General features: G+C 37.5%; 1 protein-coding gene across 1 annotated transcript in view; it reads right to left on the reverse strand.

The window, feature by feature from the left end:
* Positions 1-12330, reverse strand: part of cdh2 (cadherin 2, type 1, N-cadherin (neuronal)) — a 66134-nt gene that overhangs the window by 21477 nt on the left and 32327 nt on the right. The window lies entirely within an intron of this gene.

Below are 12330 nucleotides of genomic sequence, written 5' to 3' on the forward strand. Positions count from 1 at the left end.
TCTTGCATTCAAAATTCCGTAATGCAAACTATACACTGCATACATACACTTACAACATGGGTCTACAAAAATCTATAATTTTGCATAATCCAGTTTAGAATTTTGAAGTTAAGCTTTGAGAAAAGGACCTTATAAGAACGCATATTAAGTATTAATACTTTTAACATCTAATACAGATTGATAACAGATTTTAAGTCTATGAAATGACAATGATTAAACAGTCATTGTTTGATCTCTATAAGGAGGGAAAAAATGTCACAAACATTTGATAATTGTGAGCAAATGCCAACAGATGGCACATCTTATTTCATCATAAGCACACTAAGTTTTAAAATCTTTTTGGAAATCGCATATAGCAATGACTTAATATTTAAATCAAAGGAACAGGCATATTAACTCCAATCAGAAAAGTAAAAATATTTGGACTGGAACCTTTTTACTTTTCAGTGTTGAATTAACCTTATTTTTTACAGCTCACACACTGATGCAGCTTCATGCTCTAACCTTTAAAGCAAGTGTAAGTGAAGAGTTCCTCACTTTGATCCTTACGGTTCCAAATCCAGCATGCTTTCTACATCTCCTTAAGTAATAAAAAGCACTTCACCTGGGGGAAGTGTTAAATTGACCCAATTAAAGTTTAACTGGACCAACTTAACCATCTCCACAGCCAGAAGCTTTCATACAATACAAAAGATGGCTGGATTCAGGATCTCAAGGCCCAGAGCTGTGAACCCCTGCTCCAACCAAACAGCTTCACAAAACCAGCATCCCACAGTTAAAATTAGATATTGATGCATAAAATAAAACCAAACTTGTGCTTCTCTAATTTTTACATTCGTTTAAAGTTACACTCTAAAGTAAGATTTGAAAATGCTTCATACCCCTGGAATGGGCATGTTCCCCATCTACTCAGATGTTTCTCCCATGCAAAAGACTACGTTGCTTCTACAGAAGTATAAACGTAATCTGAAACATCACCTACTAGGAAAAATATTAACCTAGTCTTAAAAAAAGAATACAATTTAGGGAAAGGGATGTAGTAGAACAACTAGGCTGATTAAATCGATAAAATAAAATTCGACATTGCAGCAGATCTTTAAGGGGTATAACCTCCAATAGGGCAGATGTCATTGAGGTACTTCGCTCTGGACATTTTTGGCCCATTGCTCTTCCCGATCTAAAGTGATTTAATTTGTGTGCCAACTGTGCGAGAATGTAAATCTGTAGATAATTAAGTGAAGTGAAAGATTTTTATATAGATCCTAGAAAGTCACAGATGTGGAAAAAATAAAAATTGGGTATATAGCAAAAGGGGTGGAATAAAATCAAGTTACACTCAAGCCCTTTCTAGCAATAATTTAGAAAAGTATTCAATATACAAAAAGTTGTTGCCTTAGAAAGAGTTAGAAGAAAAACAAAAAAATTCTGCTCTGAGGGAATTGTCATACACAGACTTGGGATGAGACCAAATAGTCAATATTAAAATATAAATATATGAATGCATTGATAGTAATAAAAAATAATAATCTGTGAATTTAAATAAGGAATAACAAACCCACAATGACAACTGATAAGGAGGTGGACATTTGTCTTCCTACATCTATTACATAGTAAATTACTGCATACAGCAAAGAGCAAGATGTTTTCACAGAAGCAGTACAGAAAGGCTGAGAAAATAAGACCCTCGGCAGTAACCATATTACCCATTATGCAAAGCTTAAAACACTTTAAACAAGCTTATTACTTCAAGAGAAGTGGACAAAGGCAGACAAGGTCTACAAGTTTCACAACTTGTTCAGCTCCTTCCAATAATGAAAATTATTTGATTTGCACAATGTTATTCATCTTTAAAAGCACAGACTACAGAAGAGGGCAATTATCTTCTGGAATGAATGCAAACTTCTTTGCTTTCTTAATTATTTGGAACAATCTTGCTGCATAGTCCCTTAGTCCCTTACAGGGATCCACAAAAAGCCTGTTGTCCATATTGGTCACCAATGTTCACAGGGATCAAATCCTCAATGCCAGTAGGAGCCCTTCCTATCATGTTGGGTACAATTTTCAAAGCAAACTGAACTAGCTGGTCACTGCACAATGCAGCAAAATGTAAGAAAGCAGAGGAAGTATTAAAAACAGGATAATGCTAATAAAGCAGCGTATTGGCTATTGCCAACAAATAAGAATTTTATAGAAAAAAAATCAATTATTCTTAATAGATTCAAGCCAGAAGACAAAAGGCTTCCATGCTTCAAGGTTAAGAATGATCAACTTCAGACCAAAATATTAAATCAAACAGTTATTCCATGCATACCAATAAACAAATCATATGAAGGATTAATCATCAAGGTAACAAGGTAAAGAAACTGAATGTCAAGAGAACTCCTCATAGCATGCTTGGAGCAATGTTCATCCAGAGGGCGAAAAAGGTCTTAAGTTTATACTGTAATTACCGATACACTATCAAATTATCAGTGGTCTTATCCCTGGGACAAATTTAAGGCTAAGTAACAAAATATTAAGTAGTGTGAAAATGTTCACACTTAAATTCAAATGCATGAAAATTGCTATATAGTCAAATTATATTAAAGCACAATTACGGATTTAACAAAATATTTTCCTCCTGTATAGTTAGTGCTTTTATTTGTGTAATGTGCAGATAAACTAAGGTTTTCCAAAATGTTATTTGTATTACCCTTCTACAAATGTGTGTATATATACACAGACCGATGTAGTTAACTCATGAGCAAGATTTGAACTGTAGAATATCACCACTACTCATGGTCAAAATACATTCAACCTGTTCACAAAATATTTTTATTTAAACTAACATGGCAAAGCACATCTTCTGCAAAACATGGGTAAACACAAAAGCACTATTCTTTTATTCCTTTGTTTCCATCACGGGTTTGTGTGCCCAAGCAATTCAACATTAATGGTTTTCTGGACCATCATCTTCCTACAGTTTGTCAAAATGCATTGCCTGAAATTTGTAAATTTTATTCTTAAATTTAGGAAAATGTTTAGGGGTTAATTTGGTAACAATGCTTAAAGATAATCTGCTTTTGATCGTTAACAACACTGACAGCTCCTACATGTTTGTTCTACTTTCAATTGTCTTATTCGCTTTTGTACCCGAAAACCATGCTACATTAGACACGTCGTAATGGACGCAGAGATAAAGGTCTTTAGTTAGGACTGAAATGCCTATGCAGCACTACAGAATGGGAATACAGGCTGTCAGCAAAAACACAGATTTAACGCCTAGAGCAGAGCCAAAATTACCAACGATTCAATGATCACATTCACAGCTAACCCCTGCTGCTTACAAATACAAAACCTTTCTAACCTCTCAAGTGCCCTTTGTCTGCTGTTATCACATGATGCCACCAATACAAATGGGCAAAACAGAAGGTTCTTAATTTCTGCCCAAGCTGAACATATCTACTAGAACATCTTACCTTCTGGTTTTCTTAAGGACAGAAATCAGATCAATGCACTGGATCTAAAAGGCACGCTTGTAGCTACACTGGTAGGAGTAGGGAGGGGAAGGACTGCTTATAAATCAAGACCTTTTTCTCACAGGCCCAAAAACATCTAAATGTAAATCATAAGCCCCCTTGATCAACAAGTTGTTAAAAGAACAAAAAAAAAAGTACTCCAGTGAAATTCCAGTATCTCTAGGAGTTCTCTGATAGATCTTGGGAAATGCACCACCGCAATAAAGGTTACAACAATGTTGGTCTTGTTAACATTTCAAACCAGCAGCATATCTGCTTAAAATACATGCCATAAAAGGAGTTCTCCAGCCAGAATAGTGTGGGAAACCCCCGGGTTAAGTAAAATCAGAACAAAGTCTCCTAAAATTATGACTGACATATTGCTTCTAGTCATGACAAATTGAGTTTCTAGCTGGAATGCATCTTTTTTGATTAATGAAGAACCTGCATAAATGTTAAACATTCTAAAATGTTATATATATGTATGTATATCCTATCTCTAGAACTATTATCTAAAGTATAGATAACACTATTATCTATTATCTAGGGCGGAGCGGTGGTTCTGTGGCTAAGGATCTGCGCCTGTGGCTGGAAGGTTGCCGGTTCAAATCCCGCGGTCGGCAGAGGAATCCTACTCCGTTGGGCCCCTGAGCAAGGCCCTTAACCCCAACTGCTCCAGGGGCGCCGTACGATGGCTGACCCTGCGCTCTGACCCCAAGCTTCTCTCCCTGTCCGTGTATGTGTGTCTCATGGAGAAAAGCTGGGGTATGCGAAAAGACGAATTCCTAAATGCAAGAAACTGTACAGGGCTAATAAAGAAACAAAAACAAACAAACAAAATAAAGGGCCTGAACTGAAAGTCAGTGAATGGTGATTAGACACATGATTAAGGCAAAAACATCCCTATACAGTTGAGTGACTACGCAGAGTATATCAAGATAAATTATGATATAGAAAACTTTGCTCAAATCTTGTTTTTTAAGCTTTATTTCATTTCGTAAGGTTTTTACATTGTGCAAAAAATGTTTGCTAGCTTAAGAGGGTTTCAAGATAATGATCAAACTTGTCAGTAACAGGAAGTAGATGTCAGAACATGCAAAGCACTGAAAGGACACCATTGTGGACAGCACATTTCACTGACATTGCCTGAGTTCTTCCATTAGTGTCTAAAGTACTAGGCTCAAGTCAGATGTACTGAAAACAGATCTGCGTAAATGTAGCATTTTCTCTGCATTTACCTGCTTTTGAATACTAAAAACTATTAATACATTTATTTTTAAATGCACTGTAACATTTTTAGGTGTCCTTATATCCTAAACAAAAGGTTGTAATGCAATCTTTGTCCAGACCAATAATATGCCAGCTTTAAGACAACTGAACTTATAATGAGATTTATAATCTCACGCCAAGCTTTTTGTAGCTGTAGATCAGGGAGCTGAAGAGAAATGGTTGTTATTTCATCTACTTATCATGGCTAATCTGACAGTTGATTTAAAAATGGTTACTCAAAGGACATAAAAATGCAAGACTTTTTACAGCTGTTGCACAGATCCTCACTAATGAAACTTTATATTCTGGAAGACATCATTCTCCATGTGGCAAAATATTACATTGCTCATACTACCCACAGTAAAAATGGCACCATATATAATGGTTTCCTTTACTGCAAGGAGATATTTTTAAGCTTGTCTGATAATTCATTTTAAAATTAAATCCCTAGTCATCCTTCCATTATCAAAGCAGCTTATTCCATGTAAGGGTTACAGCAACCAAGAACCCATCCTGGAAGCTCAAAGTAGAGGTGGGACTGCACCCTGTATGAAATGCAAAACCATTGCAGGGCATGGATATGCACCCAAAGAATTCCCAAGCAAATACAGGGAGAACATGTAAACTCCCATACTAAAAGCACCTCAGGCCAGAATGAAACCCAGGACACTAGGGCTTTGAGGCAGAATTGTTCTGCCAATATCAATTCATTTTCTTTCATATCCACATCATCCACAAAGGGCATAGTAATAGAAATCTGATACATTAACTCTGTGTGTGATCTCATTTGCATATATAAATGCTTTAATATAATCGATACTCTATGGAATGCACTGTTACAACATTTCTGGCATTAGATGCGTGAAACAGTACTATGTAAATTGTTTACCATGAGAACAGGGAGTCTGGGACTGGAGCTCCATTTAAATCAACAAGTATCATTTCTTGAAGGCATTTACCAAGGCACCTTAAGTACAACAGCAGTGCTTAAATATTCACTTTAACTTAGATGTAACAATTCTTCAAATGTTATAGGGAGATGAGGGCTGCTTCTATAGAATCCTAGCTGTAGTGACAAGTGAAAAATAAGCCACTTGATCAAATTAATTCTAAAAATACCAAAAAGCTGTCCTGCTGGTCAAATACTGCAAAAATGCACCTGATGCAAGCCATGGACAAATGGCATTCATTCTCATTATAAAGCTAGCTGCTATTGAGTACCAAGATGACGGTCTAAGCATCGCCTGAGCTGAAAAACAGGAAATGTTCAAGGCATGTTTCCATGTTATTTTTGAGAAACTGTTTACAATCTGCTCTGTTTGACGTCAATAGAATAAGTATACCTCTATTTGCTGTTGGCTAGAAGTACACAGCCACTGGCTTGGGGTTTAAAACAGTATCTTCCAGTCTGTTCTCTTCCATTAATCCAACCTATCATGGATCAATTCTGTTTAACAAGGTTGCTTTCAGGAATTAGTCATGCATTCTCATATGTCTTTCCACCATTCTATAGAAGACAAGATGGACTCCATCCCCTGGTGAAAAAGCTGTTAAACCATACATACACGGGCAGACTAAAACCTATGATCAGTTCCATTTGTATTCAAAAACCAAGTGTTGTTACTTTGCAAATATGTCATTGTACCAATGCAAAACTGGCACTAAGACCTCTCAGTACGGACGGAGAGGTGCTCTGTGGCTCAGGATCTGCGCCTGTGGCTGGAAGGTTGCCGGCTCGTGTCCCGCGGCCGGCAGAGGAATCCTACTTCGTTGGGCCCCTGAGCAAGGCCCTTAACCCCAACTGTCCCAGGGGCCCCGTATAAATGGCTGACCCTGCGCTCTGACCCCAAGCCTCTCTCCCTCTCTGTCTCTCTCATGGAGAGCAAGTTGGGGTATGTGAAAAGACATTGTATACGGCCAATTAAATGATCTTATCTTATGTAGATATTAAGAAAATTATCTGCCAGTCAAAAATGTACCATAGAAATGTTTGCTTTAGGAGACATGGAATATGAAATTGTATTGTGAAAGATAAGCCACACCTTCAGGGGTGGGATTTCACTATTAAAGAAAGTGAAATGTGGTTACATTCATAAAAATGGGATTAAAAAAGAAATTCAAAACATGTCCAGTAGTGTCATACAAACTACTTGTAGCTAAACCACATATGGAATGTACTTTCCCCAATCCCAGCTCCCTCCCTCACGATAAAAGATCATGATTAAAGATGCAAACAGTTTCAGTAGGTGTTCTTCAAACAGAAACAAACTGTTTATCATTAAACAAATGAAAACACAGAAGTCTAAAACAATTACACCTTTTATATGAAAGCTTTTATACAGTTTACTCAGCTGCTTTAAGAACATTGGTGTTTTAACAAACTCCCTCCCCCACACTTTCCACCCCATCTCAAGGTAGGGATTCAAAGAGACTTCTTTGCAACCATAGAGTCTGCTGGATTATATTATCAGGGGATCATGACCAGTGGACCTTGGGCAGATAACACTAAGCTAGAGCGGCCTGCAGTTATCAACAAAAGCCTCCGGGATTTTGTTTTCCAAGCAATTATGACAAAGTCTGATGGTGAGGCTAAACAGTTACTAAACTCAGATCCTGGCATTTTAACAGAACGGCATTTTCACTTGGCACCCTCTATCCTCTCCACACACAGGCCAAAGAATTACACTCTAAACAGGAGGTTAACTGGACCTAAAGCTCAGCTTACAGAAAACTTAAAGCTAAATTTTATGGCATGTGAAACCTTTTCCATCTTGTGCATACTTGTCCAAGCTCATCAATTGCCAGAAAATGTTTGAGGGACTATTTTAGCACCATTTTAGTATACTTTAAAAACATGACATGCTGTCTAAAGGTCTCCTTTAACAATCAGGGGAAAATGTTCTATTAACATATGGAAATTTAAAAACCCATATTACAGGAACAATGTATACAGAAAACTGCACAGAATTAACGGTCAAGAAGGGAAAGTTTTTCCTAAAATAAGGGTAACATTAATTTAATAGCAAATGCGTTACAATGATTAGTATATGACCATTTTATTACTTCAAGCATGTAGCTTTAAAATGTTACTAAAATATATAGCACCATGGAATTAAAACATGATTGCATTGAGTAGACATACATCCACACTCTAATCACTCATTTAATTCGCTAAGGCAAGGACATGGGGCAGAGCTCTGTGGCTCAGGACTGTGCCTGTTGGCTGGAAGGTTGCCGTTTCTGCAGCTGGCAGAGGAATCCTACTCCGTTGGGCCCATGAGCAAGGCTCTTAACCCCAGCTGCTCCAGAGGCGCTGTATAAATGGCTGACCCTGCGCTCTGACCCCAAGCTTCTCTCCCTGTCTGTGTCTCTCATGGAGAGCAAGTTGGGGTTTGAGAATCAAACTCCTAATACAAGAAATTGTATATGGCCAATAAAGTGATCGTATCTTATTCAGCAGGAACTTCTGCACATAAAGGTTATGGTTTCCATCTTGTCTTATATTAACACAAGCTTGGAACGATGACTGTGCATTTTCAACTGGACCAGCTATTAGAAAGGTTTTACTGTAACTCTAGGTACTTAAATAGTATGCAGAGAAAGGTGCTCATAGCTTGTTGTTCATGGGGATCCAGCCAACACTGCTGAACCACTCAATCAACAGTCCCCAATGCCCTACCTTGCTTACAAAACTCATCCATTATTTGACATTGCACATGCACATTCCCATCATGAACTCCCAAATGCCTAAAAAAGGGGAAAATACCTCCCTCAGTTTAATTTGCCTAATTAATATCGTTAGTGCGCAAAACCGTATCCACAGAGCTATATGCGAAATAAGCAAGTGAAACTTGAAGTACAACTTCACTTTAGCAGAGTTTTTCTGTAACTATAGGTTCACGTAGTCTATAATACAGGATTGACACCATCAATACTGATGCGCAATTTATGCATTTATAGCTTCTTTAGATCATTCCTGCCTATGGCTATGCAAGATGGAATATCACACAGCTAATAGCTTATGTCCATGAGCTGCTACCCTGGTGCTACACCACACAGCGTGCTGTTGCTGCTCAAGATTTATCTGCTGTCAAACCAAAATTCTTCTTTCAGGCTACAGCCTTGGTATCAAATCTGGATTAAACTTTCAGGACGCATTAAAACGGATTACTACATGAAACACTTATTTCATTCTATGCCACCCTGAAAATCTATATATATATAGTGCTTTTGAACCGAGTATCAAAAGTCAAATTTCCCAAGCAATATTACACATGGGCTACAGTGAAAATAAAATAGCCTTAATGTGAAACGGAGCAGGAATGTCATTCATCTGCTTTTCAATTAACTGACATGCACCTACTGACTGCAGTATAACCTTAATTCATGGTTTAAAAACATTTCAACTCCACCCCTTTAATTGCAAATCTCTACCCTGTTCATAAAGGTCATCCCATTTTAATTGCCCTCCCTCTATATTATTCTTTAATGGCAGACATTTCTCATCCTGTCTCATCTACAGTACCTATAATGTGAGCACATGAAAAACCAATCTATATACTATTAAAGGACAGGGGCAAGACCCTAAATATATGTGTTTTTAATACCTCTTGAATAAAGCTTTTTCATGCCAAATCTCTCTGCACTGTGAGAAAGATGCCAAAATTTGTCCAGACAGCTAGAAAAATCTATTCAGAAGAGAGAGAAAAAGATTCCCCAGCTCTGTACATAAGAATCCCTCCCAATAAGAATTTACCTCCAGGGCATTTTTGCTTTTTTAGCAAGTACCCATAAAAGCCCCGAGATGTATGACTGTATGACGCACTGGTCATATTCAGCTCTGCAACAGATGGACCAGATACACCCTTAACTGTGCAACATAATGGGTACAAACAAGAGGAGGCCATTAGGCCCATCTAGGTCATTTGCTTGCGTGGATCAATTAGCTACAAGGATCTCATCCAATTATTTGAAAGAAATCAGGGGTCAGTTAGTACAACTGATCTGGAACCCAACTGAGTTGTATTAAATGCATCAGGGCTCAATTTGAGTACAAGTTCTCATCCTGCTCTCAAGCAGTATTACTGCTTGATCTTACTTTTGTAAGTATCTCAATACGATTTACCTTGAAGTACTATGTTGCATGCACACATTTACCAGTCATACACCAGGTGCTTATATAGCTGTATACAATAAGAAATTACAGATCAATTCCACATTATCACGTTTGCAAGTTTAGTAAACCGCAAACAGGCATAGCATAAGCGAGGGTTTCCCTAGAAAAGGCACTGCAGCATGTATGCTTACATCCATTCGTCCCACATTCACATACCGCAGCGGGAGGCAGCACGCGGATGGACACAATACCATACGTTTCTCACCTATCACTAAGGCTGCCATCGTGACTGCTTGCAGGAGTTTATCACATTACAAGGTAAGCTGCTGCTGTCCTCCAGGCACAACTGCACCCATTTTGCTAAACTGAATTTAGAACAAAATTTAGTAGTTGCACACTTTGCATGAACTGATGTATTTTCTCTTCCTTTTCTTTCTGGTTTGGACACTCCTCACACCCAAAAACCCAAGGAAAGCCTGCTCTAGTACTGTAATTTAAGCACTTTTAGACAACCCAATTGTGAAAGGTGCTATATAAAAATAAACTGAATAATTTATTGAATTCCTCTCAAAACTTTCAAAGTGAAGGCGATTTAGACAGGACCACCAATATTTTCCTAACAATAGATCAGCTGATTGTTAAATTTCACAGCAGCTTGTGCCTCAGGCTGGTTACAGCACCTAAAGCCGAGTATATAGCTGGATGTCACAAATTTCATCAAGCCTTCTATTTCTCATTGCATTTTCACAGATTGCTCTATTGTGCGATGGCTGCGATTTCTATACATTGTCTTTACGCTGAGCTTCTGACTGCCGGTTTTGAAGCCACACAGCTAAACACAGGAGCTTGAATAAGCACTGAAAATATAAAACCACCACAGGACACCCCCACTTCTGGAGCTGTGCACCTCATTTGGTCAAGGGAGCACTTGCAAGAAAATTCTATGGTAATAAAACTTCCTTTCTGTCTGCCAATGTCAATTGGTTACCTAGAACTAATTTCATAACCATCTGGTACACTTGTGACCTTTTATGGTAGAAGGCAGTTACTACAGCAGTTTAATGCAATTTAAATTGAGAATTAATAGAGGCTTTGATCTGAAAATGCCAGCTTCTAGCAATTTCAAGCTCAACAGTTTTGGTCAAGTTTTTCTTGTAAAAGCAAAGGAATAATGAAAAGTCTATTGGTTCACAGAAGGCTGCTGTGTCACTGGAGTCAAAAGAATTAGTTCCACTCTGGGTCACAGGATCTCTTGATAACCTGGCTATTGTAAGAGATTCCAGACCGTGTTCTGTGAAATGCAATACACTATTTTACTGCATTGTGAAGCTGAGCGCTTAAAATCACCTAGATGTAGTACTTTAAAATTGCCTACTGACAGATGTAATGATGAATACAGAGGAGGAGACAACCTGTGCTTCTGTAACAGAAGAAAGTGCCAATATTAAATATGTGAAGTCAAATCCAATCAGGTGCAAATTCCTGTTTTTTCCAATGGAAAAAAAAAGCTAAATATATGCTCTTTCCTCCTCAGGCGAGGAGAAAATTAAGGCAACAAGTATTAAAAAAAAAAGAAGATCCCAGATAAATCAACTAAGCACCGTACGGATTAATACAGGGATGATCATGGAAGTGATCAACACAAGATGTCCTTTTAGGCACCTGAAAGTAAATTTACTAATCCTGACAGAACTCTCCAAATCGCAATCTAACCACAGCCTTTCACACCATAAAAGGCAACAGGAGTTTTCCCTTTCCATTTACAAATGATAATACAAACTAGAACTTAATGGTTTTAAAACATTAAAAATAAGTGTTAAGAGATCGATATTCCTCAGTGTAGCAACAGCATTTCTCAAACCTCATTCATGACCTCATCATGAAAAACAAATTAAGAGTATTTTCACTTGGATACATTGAGCTGCTTCAACAGTATGTGACTCTTGTTAGGTGGTGAAATGCAGTTTTATATTGCTTTCAGTAAACTTATGAATTGAAGGTATGCACACAATTGTCAGCCTAATGTATTTTAAGTGTTAATAAGTTTAAGAACCTCAGCCAAGTGCAGGCTTGCATTCATTTGGCAGGAAAGCAACATTTTACAGAAGGTGCCCTTTATTTATTGTGAAGAAATGCTATCAAAGGAACTCTATCTTTGGAGTTAGTTTTTAAGACCTCAAAAATACATACCATTTATGTGGTCAAAAAATACGCAGGAGAAAGTTAATGTAAATATGAAAAAAAGACTGATTAAATTTTTCCTGACCAAACCAGATGACTCAACCATATTGACCAATACTGATAATGTGGGTAAGATACTTTAAATGCCTGAAATAAGCTAGTTTAACCTAAGGACTTTCTTTAGGTTTTACTTTCAACAAAAGGATCAAAACTGTTGTGCATATAGTACAGAGTAAGTGAAGCTATTTAAATTAAAACAAGATGACA

This window comes from Lepisosteus platostomus, chromosome 8, assembly GCF_059453375.1.
Source record: "Lepisosteus platostomus isolate fLepPlt1 chromosome 8, fLepPlt1.hap1, whole genome shotgun sequence".
Lineage (NCBI taxonomy): Eukaryota > Metazoa > Chordata > Actinopteri > Semionotiformes > Lepisosteidae > Lepisosteus > Lepisosteus platostomus.